Genomic DNA, 20,360 nt, shown 5'->3' on the forward strand with positions numbered 1-20,360 from the left:
TCAAATCCACATTAGCTTCTTTCCTCTACTTCAAGAGAATCAGGTCAGTATTTACAATAGCAAAAGCATAACAAAACAAAAAAGCAAAATAATAACAAAAAAAACCCCACATACAAAATAAGCATACTTGAAACTACCTTTTGGTAAAGAAAATGAAAATCTGTCTTAAGCAAATGACTAATTTCATTTAGAAATGTTTGTCACCCAAATACAGCTTACAGCTTCCAAATAAAGCTAGCTGCTGCTCTAATAACTAACACATTATCTCCACTGAGTCAAGATGCTCTCATCCTGCTGTCTTGTAAATCCTGACCCCAACATCAACTAGCTGCGTCACTGTCACAGAAAAGCAAACAGCACAAGATCAAATAACAACAATAAAGGATTTTTTTCCTTCCCTTATAAAGGACACATTTTTCACTTAAGACATAAATTCACTTGAGATTAGTTTCTTAAATGTTCACACCCAATCTTTAATGGATATAGGGGTTAGCTCTTGGGGAATTCCAGGAATACTGTGGCTTGATCCCTGTAGGGGTGTGGGTACCATCTTCTCCCAATTCCCTTTTACATTTTGATCCAAACCAAAGGCAAATACGGAAAGGGGTATGGTGAGACCTTAAATTTAAATATCCGCCAAAGTAAAATAAACACTACTCTGAATTCCTGAACTCTTTGAGACGGAGTCTCGCTGTCGCCAGGCTGGAGTGCAGTGGCACAATCTCGGCTCACTGCAACCTCCGCCTCCCGGGTTCAAGTGATTCTCCTGCCTCAGCCTCCTGAGTAGCTGGGATTACAGGCATACACCACCACACCCAGCTAATTTTTTTCCATTTTTAGTAGAGATGGAGTTTCACTATGTTGGCCAGGCTGGTCTTTGACTCCTGACCTCAGGTGATCCACCCACCTTGGCCTCTCAAAGTGCTGGGATTACAGGTATGAGCCACCACGCCCAGCCTCCTGAACTCTTCTCCAGCACTAAGGGGCATTTTCAATTAGCTGTGGCACAACTATCCTTGCATATCACATGCAGATACAGAGGCTTAAATCAGTCCCCATGGGAAATGGGCATGCATCCCTCCAATAGTCAGTAAGGTTTTGCAATTACTTTGTTTAAATTGTTAAAGTGATAAATGTTGTATTAATACAGGCTTTGTACAAATTTGAGAGAAATGAGGCACTGTCTAGTGCAAAAGGGTAGATTTTACAACTAGATTGGCTTTATATTGCGTAAAAATATTCTGCGGTATAATTTTAAAATGTATTCACATTTATGGGTAAAAACATTACCACTCAGCTACTATGATTAAAACAGTCCAATAGGCCCCTGAGCAACTGCAGGCCCCACCTGCTTAGTCCACAATAAATTTATGTCTCTTTGTCCTCCTACCCTGACTGGTTGGCATCTCTGGCCTATGTCCAACCTGTGAGTTGGATGAATAAGAAACAGAGTCAAACTTGCTGATCTTTGGGGAAGTAAGCTCATGACTTGGGCCTAGCTGTCACAATGTTATATAAAAGACTAACATGTAGTCACATGCATACACGTACGCACACATAGCATCAGCTTTCTGTTCACATTTATGCTTCCTAGACTTGTGTGACCATAAAGTTGGAAAACAGCACACTCCATGAATGAATCCAAGAAATCTGCTTAACCAGTGAGAAACATACCTAAAATTTCCCTTTCTAAAAGCCCAGTGAGCTTTACAAAAACATTATTGAAAGAAAAAAGAGCCTAATTTGTACTATTCAACAGCTGTAGCTGAAAACAGAAATTATTACTGCTGGGTTGAATGGCCTGCCACCAGTAAATTACAAGTTCCACGTATGTATAAGTTATTTACTTTTCATCAGGGTCCAGAAGTGCCAAAATTCTTTTCTACATGAACTTCTGAATTACTTGATAAAAGTTAAATGTGCAAAGACTGTCCTCTCCTCTCACGATAATTAGGCTAAGAAATCCAATTTTATAGATTCCAAATGAGGCAAAGAAATCAATCGCTGGGTTCAATAGAAGATTCATACAGATGCCTGGACTGTATTTCTGTAAGTTACCTAATTCACTGAGGGTCTGTGAGCAGTTTAATTTACTGTTTAATTTAGTTTTATTGTTGAGCCACACCGTTAGAAAGATAAGAAAATGAAACTATGGTTCCTTGACTTGCTTTGCTTTAGGAGTAGTAAAATCATGTCAAAGATGCCAGATGGGGTGCTTTGGGGCATGCCATCAGAAAGGATACAGAGCCAAAGGCATAATGTTTTCACCAAACAGAGGCAGTGGGGATCCACCGAAGGGTACTGACAGCTAAATGTGTGATCCAGACAGGCCAGGATGAACTTGCCATGAGAAAGAGATGGGACAGAGACTAGCTATGTAACTACTTCGTCCAAGTAGAGAAAAGGGATCAAATGGTGGCCACAGGGATAGACGTAAAAACAGGAATATGAGAATCAATCATGTTTGTGTTTTTTTAACAGATACCCCCTAGCAGTGTGAAAAACTTATCCATAGGCTTGAACGTGAATACCAAGATCCTGCAATAGTCCAGATGAAAGATGGAGAAGTGGGCAATGGAAAGAAAGGTAGTTGTGTTTTTATTAAAGATTAATAGGAGAACAAGTGCTTTATATCCATAGATAAAAGAAAGCTAAGAGATGGATAGACTCAGGTCCAAAATGATCTCAAAGAATGAAATAATGAGCTATACTTAGACAGGATACAGCCTATTCAGTTTATTCCCACTGAATAGGCTATATTCTTATCAATTCAGTAGGAATAAACAGCAACATCTCTTTTTATATTGAAAAAAAGTTCAATTGGACAGGTACAAAATGAAGACCTACCCAAGCTGCACCAGAAACAAGGAGAGCACTTGGACAACAAGCTCACTAAACATCATCAGCACATTGAGGAAGTAAAAACCCTAACAGTGTCACAGCGGAATCAGCAGACACCAGCGTACCTAATAGGAGGACAAACGTTCTCTGTTTTCTGGTCCTCATACCACATGGTACACGCAAGATATTTGAAATAGGATGATAAATGAGAACACATTCCGAAGAGAGTGACCTAGGACTTATCATAAATATTCTAGGCCATAATATAGGAGACATAACATAGAAGAAAATAAGACAAGACTCCAGAAGAATAAAATAACAGAATTAAAGGTTAACATATGGAAGAATTTACACTTTTAGTGGAAGTGTAAATTTAGCTCTGGAAGAGAAAACCGGGACCAGTGACTGGAAGTTACCAGAATATAAAAAGTTATGTTTCTTGACATTGAAGATAGCTGTGCACAAACACTGATCTGGGATGATGATGTTGGATTAATGCACTGTTTACAGGTTGGATTTTTTTTTTTTTTTTTTTTTTTTGGATCTCCAGAGCTTCTTCTGATCCTGAGATTCCATGACTTGATGCAAATGGAAAGTCGAGTTACATAACCAAGAGAGAACACTCAGGCAGAGGGAAAAAGCAAGGCTGAGATAAAGTCCTCTCCTTTGCTGTACCTGTGCACATACTTACTCACATGGCTTCATTTTGTAAGCAACTCTGCATTTCATGATTTTACTTATTCAACTGATGGCCCCGAGGTTTTAGCCTTAAATGCTAAATCACAGAAACAACTGTGATTTGTTGTTTCTAACAAAGAAGGTTCTAACACAGAACCTTCTCCAGGTGTTTGGGTTAGAAGAGGACGACACTACTCTGATCTCCACACCTGCAGCTTCCAGACTTCCCGCATTCTCTCACCCACAATGTAATGAAAACCTACTGATATACACGCCTGTAATCCCAGCACTTTGGGAGGCCAAGGCGGGTGAATCACCTGAGGTCGAGAGTTCGGGACCAGCCTGACCAACACGGAGAAACGCCATCTCTACTAAAAATACAAAATTAGCCGGGCATGGTGGCGCATGACTGTAATCTCAGCTACTCAGAAGGCTGAGGCAGGAGAATCACTTGAACCCGGGAGGCGGAGGTTGCGGTGAGCCAAGATCGCGCCATTGCACTACAGCCTGGGCAACAAGAGCGAAACTCTGTCTAAAACAACAACAGAAAAACCTACTGATAAAAATGAATAAGAGAGTTTTCCCCTCAATGAGCCAATTTGTTATAGGTGGATCCCTATAGCTATGTGACTTGAAAGATGAAATCTAAAAGTTTGTGAATGAAGAGCGATACTAAAGAACAGCAAACCAATTCAGTATATGACTTTACGGGCATTTTAAGGATAGTGATAGCACTGAGTCTTTAGGACAACAATGCATTGGACAGGTGAAGAACATTCATTTCAGAATGTTTTAAAACTTTTCCTCAATCCCATCTGTGTTAGTCTGTTTTGTGTTGCTATAAATACCTGAGACTGGATAATTTATAAATAAAAGTTTTATTTTGGCTCACAGTTCTGCAGACTGTACGAGGAGCACAGTGCTGATATTTGCTTCTGTTGAGGGCTCAGGACACTTACAGAAGGAGAAAGGGGAACAGGTGTGTCACATGGCAAGAGAGGGAGCAAGACAGATGTCAGGCTCATTTAAACAACCAGCTCTCACATGAATGAACAGAATGAAAACTTACTCATTACCATGAGAGGAGTACCAAGCCATTCCTAAGATCGGCTCCCACAGCCCAAACATATCCCACTAGGTCAGCCTATAACACTGGATGTCATATTTCAACATGAAACCATATCTAAACCGTATCACCGTCCTTTGCTACTTTGCCACTCCTTCCATTTCTTTCTCCTAAAACGCCCTGAAATTAAAAGACATCCATTTTTTTTTTTACTGAAAGTTTAATATCCTGTTTTTACCTTAAAAAATCAGGAAAGATTAATTTTTAAATTTTATCTCTTAAATAATTAAAATGATTTGTACGATTCCGGGTAAAAACTGTTAATTTTCTTCCTGAGGGTCAGTGTATCAATGAGGGTTCTTCCAGGAAATAGAACCAATAGCATTTTCGGTTGTATCTCTGGAGAGAAATATATTATATATAAAGACCTATTTTAAGGAATAATGGCTACTGCCACTGTGGGGGCAAACAAGTGTGAAATCTGTGCAGCAGGCTGGCAGGCTCAAAACTCAAGCAGGATTTCCACGTCACAGCCTTAAGGCAGACTTCCTCCTTCTTCTTCCTCCTTCTTCTTTCCCAGGCCTTCACCTGATTGGATTTGGCCCACCCAATAGCCAGGATAATCCCCTTTACTTAAAGTCAACTGATTGTAAATGTTAATCATAGTTACAAAATACCTTCCCAGCAACATCTAATGTTTGGGCTGAGCCCAGCTGACACTTAAAATTACCTAACAGTCAGGGACCTCAGAGAGATTAAGATACTCCATTCCCACATTCAAGTCAACATGCTGTGAACGAAAGCATGCCATTCAAAAGTCAAAGGTTTATGTATCAATGATCATAATCTTCATTGAATAGGATGGATTCTATTTACTCAGACAATTTTCCAATACTGTAATCCTCTATTAATATAATGTTCCTACAGTTGGGGTCAGGACATCTTAGACTTATTAAATCCCTATTTTCACTAATGATCACCCTTTGAGAATCAAGTACTGGTGAGCTTAAAAGCATTATCAAATAAACCCTTTTAATGAGAACTAAGCAGTCTGTTCATCTGAACATTAAATGATTCAAAAGTACAGATATATAGATTACAAAAAATCCTTCTCTATTTTAATGAAGTAACCCCACTTTCTCAATCAGTAGAAACTAAAGTACATAGATACATACAAGGGGATGGAGAGAGGGTTGGATAAAACGCTTTTCATGAGAAAAGCGTAAGGTTTGAGGCATTAACTTTATTTTTTGGTTTATTTATTAACTGAAACCAATTGATACAGTTTGGATGTTTTTGTCCTCCAAATCTCATGTTGAAATGTAACCCCCAATGTTGGAGGTGGGGCCTGGTGGGAGGTGACTGGATCATGGCGGTGCATCCTTCATGAATGGTTTAGCGCCATCCCCGTGGTGATAAGTAAGTTCTCCCTCAGTTAGTTTACATAAGGTCTGGTTGTTTAAAAGTCTGGGACCTCCCCTCACACCACTCTCTTGCCATGTGAATGTGCCTGCTCCCGCTTCACCTTCCACAATGATTGTAGGCTTCCTGGGACCCTTAGCAGAAGCCGAGCAGATGTCAGTGCCATGCTTGTACAGCCTGCAGATCTCTGAGCCAATTAAACCTTTTTTCTTTATAAATTGCCTAGCCTCAGGTGTTTAAGTGACACAAAAAAGGCCTAACACACCAATTCTGACAAAAGAAAAAAAATTACATACAATTCTCCAGCATAGTTCTGAAACCAACCTAGAGGAAGGAAGTGCCTAACAGAAATGCCAAATTATATAATTGGGGTGGGTAAGTTTGAGGCTTGGTCAATTGTTGTTCAGTGAAAGCCACACTGAGAATTGTCAGTAACCAACCAGAACACCAAAAGCCTTTAAGCTAAATTATAAAGATGTAAGTATATTTAGGATTGAGTGACAAGCTTAGAAGCTCTTAAAATTTGTAACAGCTAAACAAAAAATATTCCTAATCCATCAATAACTTTTTAAAAAAAATATGAAGCATTAATTTCCAAGAAGTAGATATTACTAGCAATCCAGCAAGGTTTTTTTTGTTTTTTTTTTTTTAAGATAAATACATCTTCTCTTAGGCTTGACTGACCTAGAGCCATCAAGATTTTAGGGGGCTCTATATGAAAAAATTAACATCTCAAAAAGATTAACAGGTTGGTAAGCACTCAGGGGACACCTACTTCATCTCTAAAAGCCTTTCACTTTTCATATCCATGACCTAAACCCATGGATGGCAGTTTAGGAAGGATTATAATGACAAAGGGGCCTTTTAGCAAACTTCCTAAAACATCCCAAATGACCATTTTGCCTTTTTCATAAAGTGTAATGGCTATACTCCAGACACATGCAATGTTGTAGTAAAGAAATCAAAATCGTAATAAAAATCTCTCCTTTCTCTTAATTTTTTTGCTGGAAATAGTACTAGCTGGCTCCCGTTTCCACAGGCATGAAGACACTTGCCCCTAAGTTCCTGAAATAAGCAGCAGCCATGTCCCTTTACTGCCCAGAGCCAGACTTTATCCAGCACACTGGAAAAAGACTGAGTTTACAACAAAAAGAGGGAAGCAAAAGCTGTTTTGAAAATAACTGCAAGTCTGCAAACTGTTGAATGAACATGTTTCCAGATAGGTACATCTGTAATAGAAAGCAACACTGTGCTATGGTAAGAAAAAATCAGCTTTGCACATTGTACAAGTGGTTCAGAATGCCCAGTTCACAGATGTCTGAACTCCATACCCAGAGTCCTAGCTCTGAACCTTCTGCCCCTTCCTTCTGGCATTTCATATACAGGCCTTCTCTCTTCCAAAGGCTTCTTGAAGACCTACTTGCTACTGTGGGTGTCATTAATGAGTCCTGCAACAGTCTCACAATGACATGTGGGTCTCATCACATATATGGTTTAGATTTGTGTTGCACTGTTGGTTGATGGTTGGAACGCTTTTTCTTTCTTCTTTTTTTTTTTTTTTTAACTTTGATGCTGTTCTCAGCAAGCAGCAGATAAATGTTGGACCTGATCAGTTTGTAAATAAGTTGAAGAAATGACATTCTCAAGTCTGTCCATTTTAGACACAGCTGGGATACCGAGGATTGCATCTGAAATGCCAACCTAGGGCTCTTCCCTGTGAGGCTTCACTGGATTATAAGATTATGGGGTTTTTCTGTCCAAAGTTGAGTCTCACAGGTCTTCTAGACTAAAACTAGCTTCCCTCTTCTCAATTTATTTCAATACTTTCAACTGTTGAGACATCTCTTGTATTTTTTCTCTATCTGGGCCTTATACAGTCACTGCACAAAGCATATGGATGTATCTTTTTATATACACAGGGAGGGCATCTTCACCAGGATATTGAGATGGGTTTTTTCCTAGTGTTAAGTAAATCCGTACAAAACTTATTTTCAATAATAATTCAGTTCTATTTTTACTGAATAACACATTTTAATATTTCAAAGGTGGCATCAGGAACACTTGTTTAATCAATTTCCACAGTGGCTACTGTATACAAAAAGACAATTTGGGGGCATTGCTGGGAGAATCTAAACCCAGGACCCATCTGAGGAAGTGACGTATTTTCAGATTTACGAAGTTATGAAATTTTTTTTTTTTTTTTTTTTTTGAGACAGAGTTTCGCTTTTGTTGTCCAGGCTGGAGTGCAATGGCGTGATCTCGGCTCACCGCACCCTCCTCTTTCCAGGTTCAAGCGATTCTCCTGCCTCAGCATCCCAAGTAGTTGGGATTACAGGAATCCACCACCATGCCTGGCTAATTTTTTAGTTTTAGTAGAGATGGGGGTTTCTCCACATTGGTGAGGCTGGTCTTGAACTCCCGACCTCGGGTGATCAGCCCACCTCGGTCTCCCAGAGTGCTGGGATTACAGGTGTGAGCCACTGTGTCTGGCCAAAATTTTTTAAAAGATATAAAAATCTAAATTCCAAGTTGAACAAGATATCATTTTCTTAGCGAGAAATGTGCCTCACACACACGCCCACATACCATACCCAGGATACACCTTGTAAATGGTCCTCTGCAACTTAAGAAAGTTTCTTCTAAAATTTGTGACTTTAATAAGACAACTTACTGATATTTTCTATTTCATGTATGTACTTTGCTTGAAGAAACCCAAACTGCCTCCTGCTTCTCATGAACATCTCGTGGAAGGAAAGTTGTATGTTTCCTCTATTTTCCTGATAGAGAAGCATATTCAGTGTGGTGATACTGCCTTGTTTAAAGTCAGAATGGGTGTTAGGAGTTCCACCTCTCTATGGCTTGAAGCAACATAATCTCTGTGGCAATATTTTAGCAAAGGACTTAAAATTTAGAACTATGGGCCAGGTGCGGTGGCTCACGCCTATAATCTCAGCACTTTGGGAGGCTGAGGCAGGAGGATCACTTGAGTTCAAAACCAGCCTGAGCAACATAGTGAGACCCTGTCTCTACAAAAAGAGAAAAAAAAAATTAGCTGGTGCCGGGAATAGTGGCGTGTACCTGTAGTCCCAGCTACCTCAGGGGGCTGAGGCAGGAGGATCGTTGGAGCCCAGATGTCAAAGTTGCAGTGAGCTGTGATGGTGCCACTGCACTCTAGCCTGGGTGACAGAGCACCAGAGCAAGACTCTATCTCAAAAAAAAAAAAAAAAAAAAAAATAGAACTATGATATAGCCATTAAAAAAACACTTTTGGATACCATAAAAATAAACCAAAAATAAGCCAAGGCCAGGTGCGGTGACTCACACCTGTAATCCCAGCAATTTGGGAGGCCAATGTGGGCAGATCACCTGAGGTCAAGAATTCGGGACCAACCTGGGCAACATGGTGAAACCCTGCCTCTACTAAAAATACAAAAATTAGCTGGGTGTGGTGGCAGATGCCTGTAATTCCATCTACTCAGGAGGCTGAGACAGGAGAATCACTTGAACCCAGGAGGCGGAGGTTGCAGTGAGCCGAGATCGCACCATTGCATTCCAGCCTGGGCAACAAGAGTGAAACTCCATCCCAAAAAAAAAAAAAAAAAAAAAAAAAAAAGCCAAGAAAGGCTTTTATGGGTGTTTAGCGTGATCACATAACACAATCTAAGGGTCTCACAGGCCAGTGTACAGCAACCTCCTGGAACATTTGACAGGTAAAAACCATCATCCCAAGTGCTTTAATGATGCCTTTGATCCCAGTGCCAAGCCTATGACAGTGTGATCACACAGCTACAATGAGGTCTGAATCATCATGACATTCTGATGCCTTCATTACGGAGAGCTTACTATTATAAATAAAAAATGGCTTAAGGAAGAAACTTAGCATGCCAGGGTATGCCCATCGTTTCACAGTAATGCAATACTAATCTTCAGTAATCATGACAAGAATTATAACAAACACTTGGTGCCTATGCTGTGTCAAGCACTGTTCTAAGAACTTTAGTATTAACTCATTTAATCCCTGTGACAATATTACCAATATCCCATTTAAAAAGGAAGACACTGAGGAAGAGAGTGCTTACATGACATGCCTAAGATCCCACAGGTACCAAGTGGTGAGCTGAGATTGGCACCCAGGCAGCCAGACTCCAGAGACCTTGCACAAAATAGTAGGTTAGAATTACCCCTAATTAATTAGTGTTAGTTTTGAGCTTCAGACCTCACAGCCTCACACATGCTCAGTTTCTGTATAATACTCTTATTTAGGGATCAGTCCCATCCAATATCCCCTACTGACCTCTTTATTTTTGCCTTGGACTTCACAGTTAGACACACGCTAGCTGCAAAGAGGAGAAAAGGATAGGAAATCATGCTGCCAAAGGTAAGCCCTCCCAGAAAAAGCTTCAAATCACAAAAGATGGCACCACAAAACCTCAGGAGCAGGCACGAACACAACTCAGAAGTGCCTGTAAGCTGGGTGTGGTGGCTCATGCCTATAATTCCAGCACTTTCAGAGGCTGAGGCAGGAGGATTGCTTGTGTCCAGGAGTTTGAAACCCGCCTGGGCAACATAGAGAAAACTCATCTATACAAAAAATAAACAAAATTAGCCAGGCGTGGTGGCATGCACCTGTAGTCTCAGGTACTCGGGAGGCTGAGGTAGGAGAATAGCTTGAGACCAAGAGGTCAAGGCTGTAGTGAGTCATGACTGTGCCACTGCATTCCAGCTTGGGCAACAGAGCAAGACCCTGTCTCAAAAACAAAACCAGAAGTGCCTGTAGACATTTCAGTGTGCAGAGCCAGAGACGATATTTTGAGGTGATAATCAAAGCACAAGTTGAATAATCCTGCTGAGAAAAAAATGCACAGTAGAAACCGCAGAGGTAACCAGCTGGGCCTTGCGTACAGCAGCATGCAGTGAGGAGAAAGAAGAGAGGTGAAGGAAAGAAAGATTAGCCTGAAGGGTATTAGCATCTGGTCACACGGAAGGGAAAAGGTCGTACTTGGGTCAACTATTTATAGAGAGAAGAAACAAGGCCCAGTCTCCAGAGCCAGGGACCTGGTGATCAGAGGTCAGGGGTCACTAGAAAGATCTCTGGGAAAAGTGTATAATTTTCTACAAAATACTTTAATATCTACCCCAGTTTAACCTTTCCTGGTTTTAAGGGGCAGAAGGGAGAGGAAGGCAGTGTAGGAGCTAAGCAAAGTCGAGAAAAAGAAAGCTGAATGGTATTTTGTCTCACTGCACATATTCATACAGAAATGTGCATACATGTGGACACTGAGTATATGTGTGCATACTTAGCTATTCAATTGTACTCATGCCTGTATTCACATCTATATTTCCTTCAAAAAAGTCCTGGGGCAAAATAAGAGATAACTTGAGTAAACTCAGTAGATTTAGGGCAATTGCTATTATGATTTTCCATGTGGTTTAGATTTTCCATGTGGTTTCCATAAGCAAGGTGCACACACTTGACACCACCCACCACAATAGTCAAATGGAAGGGAATACAATAGGAAATTGTTCTGAATCATTAGTTCTCAGCACTGATTGCACACCAGACCATCTGGGGAGTTTTAAAAACACTGCCTGACTCCCATCCTGCAAGATTCTCAGATAATTACCTTGGATGCCATCTGGGCATCCTGATATTTAAATGGTCCCCAGGTGATTTTAAATCACTGCCAAGATTGAGAGCCAATGATGTGAATCAATGATACTCCAGCACATGGGCCCAATAATCATTCAACAACATAACCTTAGGGTCAAGGAGTGACCCATATTTAAATGAACCCACCAGGCCTGTGGTGAAGTTGTCACTGAACTAATTTAGAGCATCTACTATGAACAGAAACCAGTCCAGCTGGAATGCAAGAAGTAAGCAACCAGGTCCTGTCTGGTGTGCCTGCCACCCCAAAGACTTGGGTCAGGAGCTTCTGAGAACCAGAAGCCCAGATTTGAATCTTGAGAAGCAGTCAAAAGTTTTGCTACAGGAACACATCTTACAGCCAATTATTATGCATGTTATTGCCACCAAGTAGGCTTCATGATGAGGGGTGGAGGTGCTAAAGGAAGGGCTCCTTTCTAGAACTTCACCTTGACATTTAAACTGATCCTAGAGAACTTCTTTTCTACATTCAACCGTGTTGGGGAAATGAGTTTTAGACTCAGGTTATGCCATAGTGAAGGATAGCTCTCTTTACTAGAAAGCCAACTCCAAAAAGGAAGCTTACATATCATTTAACTTTAAAAGTCACAGAATTAGAAATTTTAAGATACCCCAAATCTCAATACTCTAAACTTAAAGATATATCATTTACTAACAGTGCCTACAAAGTGCAGCTCACATATGCGAAGTGCACTGCTCCCAGCCTCCTCCCTGCATTGTTTTATAACCCGTGCTCCTCTGTGCCATCTGGTCAGGTGTGTCAATCCTCCTTGGCACTTTCTCATGATTCTTTTTTTCCACAACTATTTCTACAGGAGCATCAAGGATGAAGAACTGTTGAATGCAGTTTTTCTCACTGTCAAATACTATATATTACTCTTCAAATCAAAATTCAAAGTGGAGCTGGGAGTGGTGGCTGCCACCTGTAATTCCAGCACTTTAGGAGGCTGAGTTGGGCAGATCGCTTGAGCTCAGGAGTTCAAGACCAGCCTGGCCAACATGGCAAAACCCCCTCTCTACCAAAAATCCAAAAAATTAGCTGGGCATGGTGGTGGGCACCTGCAGTCCAAGCTACTCGGGAGGCTGAAGCACAAGAATCATTTGAACCTGGGAGGTGGAGGTTGCCGTGAGCCAAGATCGTGCCACTGCACTCCAGCCTGGGCAACAGAGTGAGACTCTGTCTCAAAAAATATATTTAAAAAAAAATTTCAAAGTGGTACCTAACAAAAAAATCTTACAGATCTTTTTCAACAGGCTATTTCTCAAATTAAAAAGATACTAAAGAGAATAATAATTACTGAAGAGAAAATCCAAATGCCATTTAAATGTGTGAACAACCATAACTCAGAGTTTTACAAGAGCTAAGATAGTAAAGAGGTACACAACATCACTGCTAGAGAACTAGACAAACCCTAAAACTGAATTTTATAAAAAAGAATAAGCCTAAATACCATTCACATTTAGCCTACGGAAACTTAGACCATGAGCAACTGATGAAACGTCCAATGATAGACTATCAAGGCTTTACAAAGCACTGTATCTGAGAACTGGTAAGTATTCAGTTTGACAATATAAAATGTTCCAATAAGGAATTAATCAGGATAATAAACAAGGTATATGACCAATATGTCTAGCTTTCTAACAACAAAACAAGTTATTTCCAAGTTCTAGAAGGCCGTAGCTCAAGGGATTAGAACATAGACCATTAAGGAGGAAGAGAGAACTTGAATTGGCAGGGAATGTGCTATATAATGGCACTTCCGTCCATAATCAACTTCAGAATGCATATTCCACAGGAGATAAGAGATATTATGGATCTTCAAGCCAGCAACGGTGTGTTAAAATTAAAAAAAAAAAAAGAAAAGAAATACCATGGGGAAAAAAGAATGAGGGAGAATAAAGATATTAGAGTCAAATATGAATTCCATATTATACCTGGGCTCTGGGATCAACACTACCTCCAGGCTTTCCTAATTCATGTGAGCATGGGTTAGCATTAAAAAGGCACTATTTTACTTTGAGGTGATTAATTGCTTTACTCAAAGAACTTGGTGGAATGGCTAAAGTTTTAAAAACAAACAAAACTAACAATACTAAGTATTAGTGAGGATGCAGGGCAACCAGAACTCACATACACTGCTTGTAAGAATGTAAAACTGTAGAGACGCTCTGGAAAAGCTTGGCCATTTCTTATAAAGTTAAACGTACAGTTACATGAATCAGCAATTCCACTCCTAGGTATTTACCCAGGATAAATGAAAACTATGCTCACACACAAACCTGTAGGTAAGTGTTTACAGCAGCATTATTCATAATTGCCAAAACCCAGGAACAACTCAAATGTTCTTCGATAAACCATCTGTGATACTTCCATACAATGGCAAACTACTTCATCAAGAAAAAGGATGTACAACATCCTAATATGCACAACAGCGTGACTGAATCTCAAAAACATGATGCCAGGTGAAAAACTCAGACTCAAAAGTTTACACAATGTGGGGCCGGATGCGGTGGCTCACGCCTGTAATCCCAGCACTTTGGGATACCGAGGCGGGTGGATCACCTTTGGTCGGGAGTTCACGACCAGCCTGATGGGGTTTAGTAGAAACCCTGTCTCTACTAAAAATACAAAATTAGCCGGGCATGGTGGCACATGCCTGTAATCACAGCTATCTGGGAGGCTGAGGCAGGAGAATCGCTTGAACCCGGGAGGCGGAGGAGGTTCCTGTGAGCCGAGATTGTGCCATTGCACTCCAGCCTGGGCAACAAGAGTAAAACTCCATCTCATAAAAAAAAAAGAAAAAAAGGTTACACGATGTATGATTCCACTTTTATGACATTCTGGAAAAGGCAAAACTAGGAAGATGGTAAACAGTTCAGTGGTTGCCAGGGGTTTAGGTGTAGGAAGAGAGTCTCACTACAAAGGTACAGCATTAGGGAATTTGGGTTGGAGGCAGAGGACTCTTTGGGATAATGTTAATAGTGGTGCTTACATTACTCTATACATTCAACAAAACTAAAAAAAGAAAAGAAAATCAGTAAATTTTTTGTACATAAATTATTTATTTTTTTTGAGACGGTGTCTTGTTCTGTTGCCCAGGCTGGAGTGTGGTGCTACCATCTCGGCTCACTACAACCTCTGTCTCCCGGGTTCAAACAATTCTCTCGCCTCAGCCTCCTGAGTAGTTCGGATTACAGGCGTATGCCACCACACTTGGCTAATTTTTGTATTTTCAGTAAAGATGGGGCTTTGCCATTTTGCCCAGGCTGGTCTCGAACTCCTGAGCTTAAGCGATCTGCCCACTTCGGCCTCCCAAAGTGCTGGGATTACAGGCATGAGCCACCGCGCCTGGACTGTACGCAAATTTTAAAATAGATTTTTAAAAATCCCTCTGCCTATTCAAGGATTTGTAGTTTTTTCCTTTCACCAGCAAGCTTTATGGGAGGGTCTATTAAATTGGCTACCTTTCTTTCCCAAACTGCTTATCTAATAATCACTTATAATCTGATGTAGCCCCAACTCTTGCACCAACAACTGAAATTCCTCTTCTGGGGTTGGTGACTACTTGTAACAAAACCGACAGCTTTTTATAAAATGTCTTAATCAGTCTTTGAATTTCTTACCTCTCCATACCTCTCAGCAGGTGTGACATTGCTCAGCTGTGCTTTTCCATTTATAAAATGTCTTAATCAGTCTTTGAATTTCTTACCTCTCCAACCCTCTCAGCAGGTGTGACATTGCTCAGCTGTGCTTTTCCACCTGTCTGCTTTGCTGGCTCTTCCTCCTCCCATGCTTTACATGTCGTCTCACCCCTTTGTGGTTTTTCTGAGCTCTCCTCACTCCCAAACCTTCAATTGTTATTCCTTTATGGAGTGAATCCCAGAGTCCTGACCTCTATTTTTCTCTTTTAGTCCTGTACTTCCAGTTGCCTTTTAACATTTCCACTTACAGATCTCTCTTAAACCACACACTTTCATGTCTAAAGCAGAGGGTTTTTTTTTTCCTGTTTCTCCCACCAAAACCTGATTCTGCTGGACACAGTGGGGCATGCCTGTAGTCCCAGCTACTCGGGCAGCTAAGCCGGGAGGATCACTTGAGCCCAGGAGTTCAAGTCCAGCCCGGGCAACATAGCAAGATCCGCCCCCCAACTCTTTGGGGTAAAAAACAAAACAGGTCCTCCTCATGAATATTTTCCAATAAGTCAATGAGCCAAACTCAAACTTGGAAAAGTCTCATATGTCACCTTTTTACCTGCAATCCTTTGACACATGCCCCTGCAGAACCTTAAATTAATCATCTCTTCCTATTGCCATGCTAATGACTGCCTGGATTTCTGCAGGAATCTCAAAGTTGGTGTGTATGTCGCTGAACTCTTCTTCAGTCCATCCTCAAGTCTACATTGCTACTTTGAAATGAGGACCGGCTGAGTAGACCTAGCCCTTCATTGATCTCCAGAGATTTGGCTAATCTGGCTGGGCAGATGTTCCTCATGCATTCTCATCCCTCCAGGTGCACCCTTCCCAAAGCAGTAAAAGAAAAAAAAAAAAAAAATCAATGGAAGAGAATGACTTTCCCAGAGGGAGGAACTTTGCTTTCATTAGCTAAAGGCACAGCTGAGCTCTTGTTAGAACTTGCAATCAATATTTCAAGATTCATGGGCACAGAACTACCTGATTATTCCTGCTTTAATCAATATCCTTTATTCTCAAGAATCCTCAACACTTCCCCCCGCTACCCTACCCCAGAAAAATGTACTAACCTCTCAGTTTGGCCTTCAGCCCTTCCACAATTTGGCTTCGATGAACAATCATTCCTAACTGACCTAGGACTTTCTTTGAGCTTCACACATGAGTCAATATGACCAAAACTTTGCTCTTTTCACACCTGCATCTTTGTTTTTCTCCCTTTCCTCCATCCAACTTTATATCCCACTTACCCATTTTTAAAAGTTTTTTTTTTAATTAAAACAAAATTAAAAAAATTTTTTTTTATTTTTGTGGGTAAATAGTAGGTATATATATTTATGTGGTACATGAAATGTTTTGATACAGGCATGCAATGTGAAACAATTACATCATGGAGAATGGGGTATCCATCCCCTCAAGCACTTATCCTTTGTGTTACAAACAATCCAATTACACTCTTAGTTATTTTAAAAAGTACAATTAAGTTACTGACTATAATCAATCTGCTGTGCTATCAAATAGTATTTGTTACTATTCTTATTCTTTCGAACTTTTTGTTTTTTGAGACACGGTCTCGCTCTGTCGCCCAGGCTGGAGTGCAGTGGTGCAATCTCGGCTCACTGCAACCTCAACCTCTTGGGTTCAAGTGATTCTTCTGCCTCAGCCTCCCAAAGAGCTGGAACTATAAGCGTGCGCCACCACACCAGGCTAATTTTTTTATTTTTAGTAGAGATGGGGTTTTACCACATTGCCCAGGCTAGTCTCAAACTCCTGGCCTCATGTGATCCGCCTGCCTCAGCCTCCCAGAGTGGTGAGATTACAGGCGTGAGCTACTTCTTCTCGCCTTTTTTTTTTAAACCATTAACCATCCCCACACCTCCCTGCCACCTCCCACCCCCTACCCCCACTACCCTTCTCAGTCTTTGGTAACCATCCTTCTACTCTCTCTGTCCATGAGTTCAATTGTTTTGATTTTTAGATCCTACAAATGAGTGAGAAGATGCAATGTTTGTCTTTCTGTGCCTGGCTTATTTCACTTAACATAATGATCTCCAGTTCCACCACTTTTTAAAATGTAACTTCAGTGCTGTATCCGGTATGTTCTTCCTGCTGACCATAGCCGGAAGTGATTCCTCCTTCACTGAACTCCTCATAACCTGCAACTGTTTGTTGGTGAATTTTGTCTTCCTTGCTAAATTCAAGGATCATTTGTTCAACAGCCTTCTAACCACCATAATGCTGAATATACAGAAGGTACACATTTCTTATTCTAAGCCTCATTATTTTCAATTCTTACATCAATACGAGGCCTGAGTTTTTAAAAACAACTCTTCCAAATGATTATTTCTCATGCATTGGGAGGCAAAGATGTTAGAATTTTTTTTAGAGAAAATGCCAGTGTAAATAAACTGTGTAAAAATATTTCACACACGCCTATCAATATCACATAAATGCATGCTCCCGAGCACAACTGCCTAGTCTAATAATAACGTTTCCTCCTACTTAGCAAGATGTAAAGGTAACAGCCATATAGGATGGGAGAAAAGCTATCTAGCTATGTGAATGAAGCATCTCTTTCAAAGGGGACAAGCTTAATACCAAATTGACATCTGAGCCCCTATGTAATTGCAGATATCTAATGTGGATCCTTAGAGTTAAGTGACACCTACAAGATCACTTTTGATTTGGAAAAGTTCATGAAAGGATGGTCACAAAGGAGGCCATGTTCACCACACAGGTTGCTAAAGTGGACAAAAAGCCCAATTCCAGATTCTAAGTCATGACCCACTTCCCAAAATATCAACAGAATTGACAGGTTATTGGTATTAACTTATTCCTTCATGCATCAAAGCTTCATGAATTAATCAAAAGCAGCTTAAATTTGCTTTTAGTTCAGGAGGTTTTTAAAACAGGCTATCAGACTAGGAAATTAGTGCTGTGCATTCGCTTTCCACAGCTCTTGAACATGAACATAAAATTAAATATACAAAGCTTGGGTAGAGGCAGTTTTGTGAATATCACCCATCGTAGGTCGACTACTCAAAAAAGCCTGAAAAAGGACTTGACATCCTCTAGTGGTGATGTCTTAAACTTGTTTCCAAGGCAATTTTTTTTCCCCAGCTCTTAACTTTGGCTGTTGGCAAGAAAAATATTATATTGGAAGAACTTTTCATCCTCAAGAAAAATAAACGTTTTTGCCACAAGGAATGTGATTTGACTAACTTTGAGAAGATAAATATATACCCACAGAAATAGGGTTTTTAAATGTTGGGTTTATATAATAGTTTTCAATATGCTTAAGAACAGTCTCATCTCATAGGCCGCACACCACCACTGTCAATTCATCTTTGATACACAAACACACACACACACACACACACACACACACACACACATAATTCTGAACACATTACAGGTATCATTTTTATAATAACCTGATATTCTAATCTAAAGTGCCCTAAAATTAGACCAGTCTTTGTAGAGAGACACAAAAACTAAGAGCTATTTAAGAGTGGACTCTACCTCATAACAATGAGTTCTAAAAAGAAATAAAAGTAATCCCTCAAGAAATGTTGCCATTTAAGGTGGCAATTTTCAACTCTTGATGGTAATACAAGTTTCTCTGTCCACAGCCACCCCCCACCCCCCCACCCCCACCACATTTCCATACAAACTTCTGATCATTTAAAAAAAATGAGACTTGCAGTATTTGGATGTGTATAATGTGAAATATGTTCACCAGAATAAAGTGCTAAATTAAAGTCTCATATTCAGATATAGGTCATGTGTTTTAAATATATGGAATAACTTAAGTTGTTGAAATTCAAACAATCTCACTTGTTCTCTCAAAATAACTATCACCTAGATTCAAAAAAATACATTTACACCTTCCTTCTTTCTTTGGCACCTGCTGACACAAATGCTTCTGAACACTAAAAACATTAACAGTAATCCTGGGGTAGAAAAATAGGAAAGAGATGTGAGGCCAGAATTAAGTTTTCAGTGAAATTATAATTATTCAAGACCATATATAAAATGTGTCCTTTGGAAATTGAAGTTTTCAGGCAAAAGTGTGGAAGAAATGTTTTCTATGAAGGAGATAACAGCCAATTTAATTCCCTTTTTAATAAAAGAAAATATTACACTGACAGGCACATGGTTGATTTGTATATTAACTGTTGGAAGCACGGCCTATTCCTTAACATGCTCAGGCACTGAATATGCTACAGTTTGTAGTTAGTTCACTTATGTCTGAACAAGTTGTTCACGTGCAGATTCTAGAAAGTTTATTTTTGAGCACAAACTGACACTTAGCTCGCTAGAACAATGTTGTTTCACATGCAGTTACTGGGTCAGAGTTAGGCACGAAAATCATGCCGTATATTTACAAATGAGGATGCTCCTCTCCCGGGGCCCTCACTTGGGGGAGCCCCGTCCCAGCGTCTAGCTCATCAAATTCCCGAAAGCAATTACAAAAGCATCTCTTCTCCACCCCAAAACAAAATAATGATCTACTAATCTTGCAAACACATTAAGACAAACTCCCTACAGGAAGGAGCATGACTTAAACAAGTTCAAGATACTTTGTCAGTCTTAACCTCTGGTATCTTGGCTGAAGGGATTAAATCATTAGACTTTAGGTACTCAACCTCTTCCTAGCAAGAGCAGATACATAATTTGCAAATACTGTTTCAGAGCTCTCTGGACCTTTCACGTTAAAATAAGTATACTCGATGGTGGGGAGACAGTGATTCTTACATTTAGGAAACAATTGCTTCCGATTGTGAGCGTATGGAAGTGGAAAACAGCTTGCAACTGGAGAGTCTAAGATTTGAATTTCTTTTTAAAGTAAGAAACTGCCTCTCCGCCCCCATCCCCAAGTGTAGGAAGACACAGAAACAGCTTACTGGCCAAGAATATAGAAGAGGGAACCAGTGGAGAGGGACGGATTTGCAAGATAGCCTCTGGAGAAAAAAAATCACGAGGGAGAAAAATCGG

At 40.2% G+C, this 20,360-nt stretch overlaps 1 protein-coding gene across 2 annotated transcripts in view; it reads right to left on the reverse strand.

Annotated features, from left to right (window-relative positions):
- The window catches only part of MAP7 (microtubule associated protein 7), a 208,590-nt gene that overhangs the window by 186,987 nt on the left and 1,243 nt on the right, over positions 1-20,360 (reverse strand). The gene's annotated exons all lie outside the window — the stretch shown is intronic.

The sequence above is a fragment of the Pongo pygmaeus genome, chromosome 5 (genome assembly GCF_028885625.2).
Source record: "Pongo pygmaeus isolate AG05252 chromosome 5, NHGRI_mPonPyg2-v2.0_pri, whole genome shotgun sequence".
In the NCBI taxonomy this organism is placed as follows: Eukaryota; Metazoa; Chordata; class Mammalia; order Primates; family Hominidae; genus Pongo; species Pongo pygmaeus.